Consider the following 13910-nt stretch of genomic DNA (forward strand, 5'->3'; position numbering starts at 1 on the left):
TCCCTGACACACCAAGCCGACAGTCAGCCGTTGGCGAGCGTCTGTCGGCCTAGTTTTGCAGTGTGTCTCGCACTGTTGGCACTTCGGCGGCGGCGGCTACTGGCTGATTGAGCAAAACCGGAGCTAGCTGGGAGCGGCTAGCGGAGCGTTAGCCGCAGCATGACCGGAGGGAAGCACAGCCAGTTAGCCTCCGCTAGTCTCTGAGCTAGCCCCGGCTCTCCGTTTGGATCCAACCGGAGCACCGAGCCCTGGTTTGTTATTCAGGTTAAAGTGGGAAGAAGCAGCGGGTTTATCGGGCAGCTGAGTGAAGTGGAGCCTGCGGAGGAAACACCGGGACCGTCTGGATGTAATAGTCCGTGGAGGTGCTGCGGTGCTCGGCTGCACAGATAGGAAACCCCTCGGCTGACAGGATGTACCACTCTCTCACTCCGCTCTCTCTCACGCAGGCGCAGAACGTACGTGCTACTTGGCCGTCGGATGTAGTCCGTGTAGTGTGTTGAAATGCAACTGACACAGGGCGACGTGAGGCGACATGAGGCGACGCAACAGTTGGCTTTCGTCGCCGCTAGTTCTTTGATGTCGGTTTGGTGTGTCAGCACCTTAAGGCAGCGATGCAGTGGATGAATTTCAGCGTTATCTCACAGGTTCACAGTAAAGTCGACAAACCTCTCCTAGCTACAGATTTTTGGTCAGGATTATGATGTGCACAAACAGTCCAATCAGAACTACTCTAAGGTGGGACATATGTGCCAGCACAGAAGGAACGTCTTCACCATGAAGATTACAGAATAAAGTGAAATCATAATTCCCAGTACAGCATTAGAGCAGATGAAACACGGCTGTGGGAGCGACTGAGTGGAGCCAACAGAAGCTTTGAACATGTGACAACTCTGGTCGGGTCCTTTAACATCAGAAACCTCGTTCACCTCTCACTTAAAGAAAAGAGAAAGTGTGAAGTGCATCCGTCCCTCTGCTGTATAATGAGCCTTCAGTCTCCTCAGTCAGAAGCCCACACAATAGACTTAAGCAGCGAGAATGGGGAGTAATTAAAGCTTTGTATGAAATTAAATGGAAACAGAAAAAGCAGGCTGGAATCATTAGATGGAGGGTGAGTGGAGCTCTCCTCCTCCTCCTCCACTCCGTTTTGTCTTTACATCTCTTTTCATGTTTTCTATTCTTTACCAGGCAGAGCGGCGCTGGCCTTTTATTCCTGTAATGATTACTCTGTGTTTTTGGAGAGCGACGCCTCACGTCCCCGAAACACGACTGACTGACGTGACCCTGAATTAACAGACAGAGACAGAGGCACTGCTAAATGGCCCCGCGCTCTTCTTCAGCACAGAAATATCCATCATCATAAACTGGTGCGTGAGACACAGAGACACAGAGACAGGAGTGTGTGCGCACCAGCGGGCGTGATGGTGAAGTTAAAGAGCATCGTGGGTAAAATAAATGACGCCTGGTGGTTCAGAGGCCTGCAGACATGACGCTCTGGGGAGTTCAGCGAGAGCGTGATGCTGACAGAACGGACTTACAAATTGTTCCATCAGCGAGACAATGTGGTCGGCGTTGATGTGATGCCTCCCTGCTTTGTAATGTGGAACCATTTCAATGTTTCTGTAACAGGAAAAGCTCATCGTGGCGAACATTTCCATTTATATTTCCCGTTAACGTTAGAATTTCCCTCCTGAACATTCAGATGTGGCGACGGCAGACTGATCACTCGATAACAAGCCTCATTTAATCTTCACGATCACTGAATTTACAGACAGCGCTTTATCGTCTCTCTCGAGGAGACCGTCCTCCCAAAAATATTTCAGCAGCAAACAACCTCAAAACAATACGGTGAAGTCGGGACATTTGAGACGTCAGGTAAAAATGGGACGAATAAGGTTTTACATCTTGTAAACTCAAAGACTAGCAACAAGATGAATTTGTTTTAGAACGTTGCAGAGAAAAGTGTCAGCGGTGTGAACTGGCCGGTCTGAGCTCGACTCAAGCCGTTATGACGTCAAATGGCCGGCGGCTGGTTTTAAAGCATGTCACCTGTTTCAACAGCCAATCAGCTTGTAGGGAAGTCAGCGGGTCAAGTTAAAATGCTGCTCCGTCCTTGTCCTTTATATCAAACAAGCATTTTTATTGGTCTGAGTTTCAAGATTAGAGTCACCAGTTCAGTATCTGACCAAATGTCTCCGCTTCTGTTCCTGAGATATGACGTTACAACATAATGATGTCACAGTCAAGCTGACCTTTGACCTTTTGACCTTCATTATTTTATCCTGTCAGACATTTGTGTCAAGTTTGGTCAGAATTAGTGAATGAATTCTTCAGTTATGGAGAAAAACATGTTTTGTGAGGTCACACTGACCTTTGACCATAAAATTGTAATCAGTTCATTGCTGAGTCCAAGTGGACGTTTGTGCCAAATTTGAGGACGAAATGTACAGAGCTATAAAGTTGTCTACCACGGTACCAGTTAGTGAGTGAATGTTTGTGAGGTCACAGTGACCTTTGACCACAAAATCGTAATCAGTTTATTCTTCAGTCCAAGTCGACATTTGTGCCAAATTTAAAGAAATTCACTTAAGGTGTTCTTGAAATACCGTGTTTACGAGAATGAGATGGATGCAAGGTCACATTGACCCTTGACCTTTGACTACAAAATTCTAATCACTTTATTCTTCAGTCCAAGTGGACGTTTGTGCCAAATTTAAAGAAATTCACTTAAGGTGTTCTTGAAATATCGAGTTTACGAGAATGAGAAGGATGCAAGGTCACATTGACCCTTGACCTTTCACTACAAAATTCTAATCAGTTTATTCCAAGGTCAAAGTGGATGTTTGCGCCAAATTGAAGAAATTCTCTTTGTCAACGTTAGCAAACAAATTCTTCAGTTATGGCCAAAAGCATATTTTGTGAGGTCACACTGACCTTTGACTACAAAATTCTAATCAGTTCATCTCTGAGTCCAGGTGGACGTTTGTGCCAAATTTGAGGACTAAATGTACAGAGCTGTAAAGTTGCCCACCATGGTACCAGCTAAGCAGACTAACACACCCAGATCATGTGACTCCTGCATGTATACAGTCAATCAGACCCAAACTGGCCGAGGCGCTCTGAGCATGCTCCACAGTTTCCGCCCCGGGCTTTGACCCAGAAGTCCAATAGCATTAAATGTGTAAGAGAAGAAGAAGCCGGTAACAACATGGAGAAATCTACATCCAGAGCCGTGACTTTTTGGACGGACCAAATGTACAGAGCTGTAAAGTTGTCCACCATGGTAGCAGTTAGCTGCTAGCTAACCGTAGCTAACTTGTTTGTCCATTGTTTGGTCTGTGACGTAATAGGTCAACAGGAAAAAGGTCCAATACTAACAAGCTGAAAGGGGGCATATCTCCACCTATCGTAGAGGAGTCGCACATACTTGGCTCAATAAATGGATTCCCCTCCCGTGCTTGTACACTGGGACAAGGACAGTAGGCCAGTTAGATGCTCCACTTCACTGTGACTGGAAACGTATTTTAAAAGAAAGCAGGCCAGTAGTAGAGTTCAGTTTAACAGAACTGAAAACATGCTCGCCTCAGCAGCTCATTAGATTAGCTCACACCCGTCCACAAACTGGCATCACTGGTATGAAGAGCAGCAGGGGTCGGACACAGTTTGAGAAACACGAGTAATAAAATTCAGATTTTACTTTTTTGGTATTCCTCTCTTTTGAAAGTCACATTAGGACGTTTGGAGCAAATAAAAACGCCAGACTGATGTGTTCATGCACAACTGGGAAGAAAACCTCCCGTCACACACACACACACAAGCTCCGACACTGGAGACACAACAGGACGCCGCTCACTGTGAACTGACCAAAAAGTTTCAGCGATTTATGCAAATATCCTGCAGACAACAAACCGATTCCTTTAGGAAACAAAAACACGACTGTTTTCTGCTTCAATTCAACAACTTCAAACTGAATCAAACTTTAAAGAGCGACAGAGACGAGAAACAAACATCGCTCAGGAAATCAGCTGCTTTGTCGTGTGCAAATATCCCGGCAACGCGTGAATACTCTGGTTCCCTCACACTGACGGGTCATTAGGAAGCAGTCAACGATTCCAAAGCTCCGCCCACAGAGAACGAGCAGGATAACCTCCCTGATGAACAGCAGCTAAATGAGAGCGACATGTCAACAGCTGGACCAACATGACACGCAGCAAAGCTCGTCTGCATTCACACCTATCAGCTGCCACACACACACAAGACGACAACACACACTTTAAAAACAGCTGGTTTCATCCTCTCAGGGGTTAAAATGCACCGCAGGGTCACAGAGCTGATCACTGAGTCCAGTTTTCTGTGATTGATTAATGAAACCAAACTGTCCTGACGTGTTGTCACACCTGTCTGCAGCTGACACTGCTGCTGTTTCTGGACAAAGCTCAAAAACTTTGAGAGGACATGAAACAAAAAGTCTTTACAACATGAAGGAATCACTCTGTTACAGATACGAACACACACACGCTGCTGTTAAAGTACAAATCGACCTCTTCTTCACCTGAGCAAACGTCTGTTTTACAAGTGTAACACTGTACAATAACGACAGCTGCTGTAACACCTACACACACTCACACACCTGCGTCTGTGAAAAAGTCACAAAAAGTGACGCTTCTGATGTTTCTGGATGAGCGGAGAGAAAAAACCTTCAGATGATGAAGAGAAGCAAAGACGACGACGACGACGATGCAGCTGTTTATTAGCAGCAGTCTGTACGAGTGAGCGGCCTCGTTAAAAAGTAGAGGAAGTGTGAGGAGAACAACACAAAGCAACGAGCACAGATCAAAGGTGGCGAAGGAATCAACCAGAACGTGGTGGAAGATCCCTTTAAGAGGCGCCGCGTGATGACAGCAGCGTGTTTTAAATAAAGTTTCACACTTTGTTAACAGACTGAATCGAGGTTTCTTTAACACTTTTTAAATAAAGTTCACCTGACAAACACTTGTCTTTATCTGGACACATTTTCCCCACAAATACAACATGCTAACATTATTAGCACAAGCCTATGGCATTTTACATTGTATAAATTAGCCTAGCAGCTAGCAGAGATTTCCTCTGCTCATATGAAGCCAGGATAAATTCACCAAAAACTGCTTTTTTGTCATTATTTTGCAGAAACTAAAAATATTAAAATGTAAAGCAACTCGTACCTTGAGTCGTTTAATAACCAGGTACTTTTACACTTTTACTTGAGTCAGTTTTATGGCAGTAATTTACTTTTACATACAGTAAGTAGAGATTTTTCTACCCACCACTGTTCTGCAATATTTTACAGAAGATATAATCAATAAATCAAGGAGATAATTGGCAGATAAAATGATGTCATTGCAGCCCTGATCCCTGACTCACAGGAATCAACAGGAAACATAATCTTCCCCTGTTGATTATTATTTGAATTGTTATGATCATTTTTAATGATTAAATGTGTGGTTTTGTTTTTTATTTTTCTCAAGATGGACATTTTTTACAGTGTGAATATTAATTTCAGGCAGGACGGAGTGTGAGGTCATCAGAGGTCATCAGAGGTCATTAGAGGTCAGCCAGCAGCGCCACACACCAACATTTTTACCGAGTCATTCAGCAGGGTGACTTCCTGCTCTGATGTTTACACACACAACTCACAGCTTTACCCAGCCAATCAGAGAAGAGCTCCCCGAGGACTGGAATGTCACCTCACCCTGTGATTGGTCGAGGTGGCAGACAGGTAACACATGTTGGTGTCGAGCACACAGAAGCAAAAGTAGATGTTAGACAGCTGACGAACACAAGCTGCCTCTGTGACAGAACGTCAGGAATGTTTATCTGTGTGTGTGTGTGTGTGTGTGTGTGTGTGTGTGTGTGTGTGTGTGTGTGTGTGTGTGTGAGACACAAACATGTCAACAAGTGGAAAATACCGTCTCCTGCCAAGAACAATAAAACAGAAAACAACACACTCGGGGTCGTTTGAAATCACATCAACAGAAAGTGAGTGATGGTCTCTCTGCCTCTGCGACCTCTGACCTCTGCACTCTGAGCAGCAGCGTCTCTTCCTGTCTTTAATCACTCCGACATGCACAAACCATTCAGGAGCTTTCTCCCTCTCTCCTTTTCTCCTCTTGTGTCTCTGCCAAGTCTGAATTTAATTTCAGGCTCTGAGGTTAAGAGATGTTTTCTTTTCCAGCAGAGTGAAGATTCTTATTTTGGTGTTTGGACAGAGCCGCACAGATCCAACAGAGACACGACACACTGCCGAGTGCGTGCAGCTACACAGCGCTTTAACAAGAGGAGAGCAGCCAGGATGTGTGAGAGCTGTATGGAGACAACACCACAGAGAAGGTGATTTGAATCTGAATCAGACAGATCTGCACAAGTTTTGTGGAGCGGCTCGACGACACGGTGACGCCAACTCTCAGCAGACGGCCCGCAGTGAGAGCGTGACGTCCATCTGTCACAGTCTGAGCTCCAATATTGTTGTTTCCAGTTTCACACGTTAGAGACAGTGAACGCTTCGGTTTGTTACGACGCAGCAGCAGCAACAGTCTGCTCAACTTTGACCTTCAGACAGTCAAACAGTTTTATTACAGACGTTCCTAAAGACTGATTTCCTCGTCGTACAGTAAGACAACACCCAGCAAACTGTGAGGCAATTTAATTTTAAGGGCTAAACCCTAACTAGAAAAATATATTGCCTATATCCTGTGAGTCGTTTGAGATCATTAATCACATTTTTAATAACTACAAATAAAATATATTTTAATTTGAAATATTTGAAATATTTGAAATATCGCAGGCAGAACCTTAAATACTAAATGAGATCAAAAATATCTATGATCCCAAAAGTACGATAAAATACCGTAAAGGGATAGTGCAGCTAAAAGTGCAGAGATCCAAGGGGAGAGGAGGTAGCAACACAACTCCACCTAATGGAGGCTGACGGCGCCCCAGATTCAAACGTCCAAAAACACATCATTGAAACCACAAAATATCTCCATACTGCTCGTCCGTAGTGATCCAAGTGTCCTGAAGCCCCGACATAAAAAGTTGTTTGGAAAAACCTCATCTGAACTCTGTTTTTAGCCTCATTGTAGCCTGTAGCTCTGACTGTTAACTTTTTACTGTACTTTAATCAGAATTCTGAATGCAGGCTTTTACTTTGGTATAATGAGATGGTGGTGTTAATATTTTTACTTACAGTTAGTAAAGGACCTGAATAATTCTTCCTCTGTTATAAACTGCACACCAAATTCTTTATACGTGTCAAACAAGAACTTTAATAACTAAAATAACATGCTAGGTTTAGTCGCACGCTCAGCAGACACAGTCAGCATAACGTGTTCTTAGTTTAATTCTCCTTCAGAGACTCCCTGCAGTCACAGTGTTGTCGGGCTGTTGTTGGTTTCATTCACAGTTTAGTGTGCGTCCTCAGGCAGAGCTCAACAACTCCACTTCCTGTGAAGACAAACAGCCTCATGAGTCACTGAAGCAGCCGCCTGCATTCCAGTCCAACTGGTCTCTGACAGTGTCGCTGTGTCGAGCCTGACTGACAGCACGCTGACTGACTGACTCACTGACAGCATTTCTCTGTAACAACACTAACATTCCTGCAGCCAAAGTGCTACAGTTACTGTCAGTAAAGCTGGACACACTGACTCATCTGAACCTGTTTCTGACCTGGGCTCGTCACCATGCCAGAATTTCAGTAGTCGATACCAACACCAGTGAATTTCCACCATTCTCGATACTCATTCGATACCACGATAAAAATCAAAAAACAGAACTCAGGTGTTTCTAAATTCTCTGCTTTATTAAAACTGTTTCAAACTTTAACTTTAACTCTAAGGCCTCATTTACACCGCAAGTGATCCACGAGCGTAGCAGCAGCACACGTGTATTCACACCAAAACTGAACAGACGCGTCACGCATCACACTCCAATAAACCCCAAAGAAGAAGAAGTGAGTTTGGACCCAAAGCCCAGGGTGGACAGGTTCGCGCGCCAGTGATTATTCCAACGCTTGGAGAATTAATATTTAGCACTACAAATGTGTAAGTACATGAAACATGTGCCTGTCAGGTCTCGAGATGTCTACGGTGGCCAAGAGAGGTCACAACACATGCAAACTCGTGTTTTTTGTTGAATACCGCGACCATTCGCTCGCGAGTCCCGCAAAAAACTGGGCGTCTCTTATATTTTTGAGCTTGCAGCGCGACTCGAGCAGCGCGTAGAACGGATGAGGTGTGAATGCTTTAACCTGTTAACATGCTCGCCGTAATGAAAATGTGAGTAAACAGCGACCGTTTGCAAGCGCTACACAAATGCATCACTTGAGACCCTCTCCACACACGACTCCTACTGCCTGACTTCGGCGAGCCGAGCTGCTGTGGCTCCAGCAGCACTTGTAGAAGCCATTGTGTCTAGCAAAGACGATGGAGAACAGGCGTTCTTCTTCTGCGCTCGTCAGTTCCAACAGGAATCGACACAACCCGCTGAGGGCAAAGTTGTATCCGGTACTTATGGTACCAAGAAAAAAACAGGTACCGACGTATTTTTTGCATGTTGGCATCGACTTGGTACAGAGTTATTGGTTCTCCTGACAACCCTATTCTCACCTTCAGTCTGAGCTGCACAACTCATTTCAGAGCCAGTTTCAGCTTCGTCAGGTGTTTGCAGAGCAGCGTAGGGCAGCTGTGGCTGAGCAGGTAGAGCGCCCACTAGTCGGAGGATCAGTGGTTTGATCCCCAGCTCCTCCTGTCCACATGTCAAAGATCCTGAACCCTTAAGGCCCTGACACACCAAGCTGACGGTCGGCCACCGACCAAAGTCGGGCCGTCGGTGTACTTCTGTCGCCGTAGTTTTTGTGGTGTGTCCCGCACCGTCGGCGGCTTCTCGGCCGATTGAGCATGTTGAATCAGCGGCAGAGCTTGTCGGTGAGAGAGATCACTCTGATTGGCTGTTCAGGTTTTATTTCCTCGCCCCTGTAGCGAGTGAATCTGCCTGTAGTGAAACCAGGGCTAACCGGTGCTTCCTCCTCAGGCTCCACTTCACTCAGCTGCCCCACAGACCCGCTGCTTCTTCACACTTTAACCTGAATAACAAACCGGAGCTAGCTGGGAGCGGCTAGCGGAGCGTTAGCCGCAGCATGACCGGAGGGAAGCACAGCCAGTTAGCCTCCGCTAGTCTCTGAGCTAGCCCCGGCTCTCCGTTTGGATCCAACCGGAGCACCGAGCCCTGGTTTGTTATTCAGGTTAAAGTGGGAAGAAGCAGCGGGTTTATCGGGCAGCTGAGTGAAGTGGAGCCTGCGGAGGAAACACCGGGACCGTCTGGATGTAATAGTCCGTGGAGGTGCTGCGGTGCTCGGCTGCACAGATAGGAAACCCCTCGGCTGACAGGATGTACCACTCTCTCACTCCGCTCTCTCTCACGCAGGCGCAGAACGTACGTGCTACTTGGCCGTCGGATGTAGTCCGTGTAGTGTGTTCAAATGCAACTGACACAGGGCGACATGAGGCGACGTAGACGACGCAACAGTTGGCTTTCGTCGCCGCTAGTTCTTTGATGTCGGTTTGATGTGTCCGCACCTTTAAATGCTCCTGATGGCTGTTCCCAGGATCAGAGCCTCCCTCTCTCCCTGCGTCTGCACTGTGGCAAACAGAGCGTCTGAACGTGCCACAGCAACATGACGCATCATGTGGATGGAAACTATGGAGGTCAGGTTGGTGGAGCTGTAGCAGCAGTGATATAACCTCCTCCTTTAATGAACCAGAGAAACATCAGCATGTGAAGGAGGGCTGGGAATCAGAGGAGGATCCATGATACCATGTTAATCTCGACATCAGAGACTCTGATTCATGGACACGTCTCATGTTGTTTTGTGACCTCGTCTGAACCTGAGCATGTGTGATAGCTTGGCAAATTAAAGTTCGCTATCGTCCCATGATGAGACTTCCTCTGTCCGTGGTCAGTTATCTGATCCAGACATCTAACATGTGCAACAACAGCCCAAACATTGTGTATGCAAAACTCTTCCCAAAACATTTGATTAATCCAAAACCATCTCCACTTCCTGTAAGCGTTTTTTATTTTATTTACCACAGTGTCATGAGCGTAGAGTCTGGAACGCTCACAAACATCTTTTTTCATTTCGTCTTTTATTAAATAAACAACATGTGATGTGTAAACTGAGCCAGGCTAACTGTCCCCTCTGTTCCCAGTCTTTATGCTAAGCTAAGCTAACCGGCTGCTGACTGTACACATGGGAGGGATCACCTCTCAGCCAGTGAGACTTCCTAACATAAGTGTGACCAGGGCAACATGTGAGCACATTCCCAGGTGCTGAGTGTGTCCTGACTCCTGAGTAAAGTCCACCTCCAAAACAAACAGATAAGAGAAAGCGAAATCAAGCTGCTCACAGCTCTGCGACCAAAGTCAGGACATGTCCATCTGAGAGCACCTTGTTAACCTGCTGACCTCTCAACGTGAACGCCCCGCTAATGTACGCATGAAAACAGGCCACTGCCTTTTGATATTCCTCCACTGTCGCTCCCTCTCTGTGAATTATTAAGTTGGCCGTGGTGTTGAATCTGCCCAGTAAGCAACCAGTTTGCCTCCAGGAAATATTTGTACAAACTCCCACGAGCTCCATTTCCGAGTCAGAGGAGAATGTGAAACCCTGCGCAGTGTGTCCCCGAGGCGCCTCGACGTGAAGCTCAGCAGCTCTCTGACTAACTTTAAAACACTAAACAGGAGATGGTGTTGGTGCTGCAGCTCTCCTGCAAATAGCCCCGCTGCCAGCTACACATTACAAAGGGATTTACTGAAAAGCTTATTCAGAAGAACACACTGTCTGTGGGAACATTAGAGGCGCTGCTGCCTTCGAAACATTAACTGAACAAGCCACAGTGATGAGCGTCGGACAGATCTTCATCACTGTGACACCACAGTCTGCTGCAAGTTACAGATTCCCCACGCACATCAACACACCTGATGCTGCAAAAAGAGCAAACATTTCCAGGCGTCATGCACACAGAGTGGCTGCGGTGAATTAAAGCTGACAACCAAGTGTTTAAGCAGCCTTGAAACTGAACGCTCGGCTGATCGGAGCGTCATAACATCACACGAGCTGAGTCCAAACAGAGGCGAGCTGCTGCAGCTATAATGCTTTTATGGCTCCAGAGCTCAAGGTGCAGCGTGGAGGCTACTCCAATCCATTAACTGACACCATGGGCAATTACCTCCCCATCATGTACAGCAATGCTTGGGAGCAGATGGCCAGCAGCAGCACTGCTTTTCAAAAGATTCATTTTTCCACACATGAGACGAGGTTTAATGTGTCGAGGTGTCCTCTGGAGACAAAGATTTGAATAAGCAGGATTATTATCTGCTGTTGTGACGCTTGTCTGATCAATACCGCCATCACACACAGATGTTTGCACCACACAGCCTGTACAGTATGAGGGACGGACACTCCCTCACAGCTCACAGCGTTAAAATCCCTCTAACTTCCAATTATCCTCCCTGGGATTGGTATGGATTTAATGAGGAGAATCAATGGGACATAATGGTTTGGCACAGGTGTGTGTGTGTGTGTGTGCCTGTGTGTGTGTGTGTGTGTGTGTGTGTGTGTGTGTGTGTGTGTGTGTGTGTGGAGTTAAACACTGGGAGAAGTCAGCCCGGTCTGGAATACATTACTGAAGCCGCTCAACAGGATCAGCCCACTTGCTGAGGCTCCAGATGTTGTGTGCATTGATTAGTCCCAACACATTCATGCACACACAGCCGCGCCAGATTCCGTTTAAAAATCTGGGAATTAAATATGACCTCACCTCTCAGCAAAGAGCACAGCCTCAAAAGGAGGTCTGAACTCCTGTGAGGAGCCACCACAGCCCTGCCTTCAATTCGGCTCACATGCAAAACACAAGTACTGAAACACAGCCTCCCTCTGATGAACAGTGGCTGTACTCCATGCCGAATCACCAACACCTCGATGCTTTCTGTAAAACATCACACCTCATGTCATATGGTGCGTTTACGGTCTGCCAGCACTCAATTAATAATTAAATTTGTAGTTTTACAAACGGAGTTTGGTGTGACGTCCTTTAAACAACTACTCCAGGTGTTGACGCCACAACTGCCCTGCATAGCATGCATTGCTTTATAACTACTTGCATGAAATCAGTGCCAGGAGTTATTCTCAACATCACGCACCGCTGGGTGGACACCTTGCATGCCGAATAACCCACACCTCAATGCTTTTTGTAAACCATCACAACTTGTGTCACATGGTGCCTTCACTATTTACCAGCACTCAATTAATAATTAAACGTGTAGTATTAAGCACGGGGTTTGGCGTGACGTTCTTTAAACAGCAATAAATAGGTCTTGGTGTCACTTGTCCTCCACAACATTGATTGCAGCTTCACTACTTGCATTAAATCACTGCCATGAGCTTTTCTCAACGTAACGCACCACTTGGTGGTCACACTGCATGCCGAATAACCAACACCTCAATGCTTTTTGTAAATCATCCCAACTTGAGTCACATGGTGCCTTTACTATCTACCAGCACTCAATATATAACTAAATGTGTAGTTTTACGAATGGGGTTTGGCGTGACGTTCTTTAAACAACGAATACAAGCGTTGACGCCACAACTGGCTTCCATATATTGATTGCAGCTTGCACTGAGTCAATCCCAAAAGTTTTTCCCAACATAACACACGCTTGGTGGTTACTGTCTGTGCCGAACTACTAACACCTCAATGCTCTTTGCAAAACATCACAACTCATGTCAAATGGTGAATTTAGCTGTTGGTAGCAGCCAATAAACTCTTAAATTTGAAGTTTTCTAAATGGGGTTTGGTGTGACGTTTTCGAACCAAGCGAGAGGGGATCGTATCGGGGGTGAGGCGTTGATAAGAAATCACGAGCGCCTTCCACATCTTTAAAATCCTTTAAAGCTCCATTCAGGATGGTTATGAAACTTATCAAACCTTTAAATATTAAATCTGCTCTTACCTCAGGATGACGCGCAGCTCTGCGCTCTCTCTCTCTGTGCAGCTCTTTCCTCTGCTATTCCTCAAAACGTCCCAAAAGTTACAGAAATCAAACTCGTCCCGTGAGTCAGCGGTGCTTCGGTAAAAAGTTCCCACATTTACATCCTGATGACTCGGACACGGACACGGACACGGAGCAGAGAGCGACTCGGAGCCGCAGCTGAAGTTTGACTCCAACAATATTCCCGACAAACAAGTAAAGAGCAGCTCCTCCGCGCTCCCCGCCCAGGAACCGGCTCTACACACTCCGGTCCTCAGGTGCAGTTCACACACTCTCACACACTCTCTCACACACACACGCAGGTTATAACGGCAGCGGAGTGTTTTCTGTGTCCGGTGCGACACACACTCTCACACACACACACACATGCAGCCGGTGTGCAGCAGGAGCTCCGCTGCTGACGGCGCGCTACGCAACAAAACTGGGGACTATCAGGATGAGGCTTTTTCCTCCTCCTCCTCCTCCTCCTCCTCCCAACACCAAACCCCCAGAGCCTGGAGGTTCACACAACCTGTCAAGTGACACACAGTCAGCTGTGTGTACCAGAAGTACATATGGTTTCCTTTCAAAATAAAAGCTGCGCCTCAAAGTCTGCACACATGGATGGTGTCAGGCTTTATAAAACTCAGTGTAGTTCATGGGTCACACACAGGCCGGTGTACGTCTGTTTTAAAAGTCCGGTTTAAGTCGCACTAACATGTTTACGTATATTTTAAAAGTCCGGTTTAAGTCGCACTAACATGTTTACGTGTGTTTTGAAAGTCCGGTTTAAGTTGCTCTAACATGTTTACGTGTATTTTGAAAGTCCGGTTTAAGTCACACTAACATGT

General features: G+C 46.2%; 1 protein-coding gene across 1 annotated transcript in view; it reads right to left on the reverse strand.

Annotated features, from left to right (window-relative positions):
- LOC125883246 (plexin-B2-like) overlaps positions 1-13512 on the reverse strand; it is a 259257-nt gene extending 245745 nt beyond the window's left edge. Inside the window, exon 1 of the mRNA XM_049567498.1 lies at positions 13042-13512. The gene's annotated coding sequence lies outside the window, so the exon portion shown is untranslated. The remainder of the gene's footprint in view (positions 1-13041) is intronic.
- Positions 13513-13910: the final 398 nt, after the last annotated feature.

The sequence above is a fragment of the Epinephelus fuscoguttatus genome, linkage group LG22 (assembly GCF_011397635.1).
Source record: "Epinephelus fuscoguttatus linkage group LG22, E.fuscoguttatus.final_Chr_v1".
NCBI lineage: Eukaryota > Metazoa > Chordata > Actinopteri > Perciformes > Serranidae > Epinephelus > Epinephelus fuscoguttatus.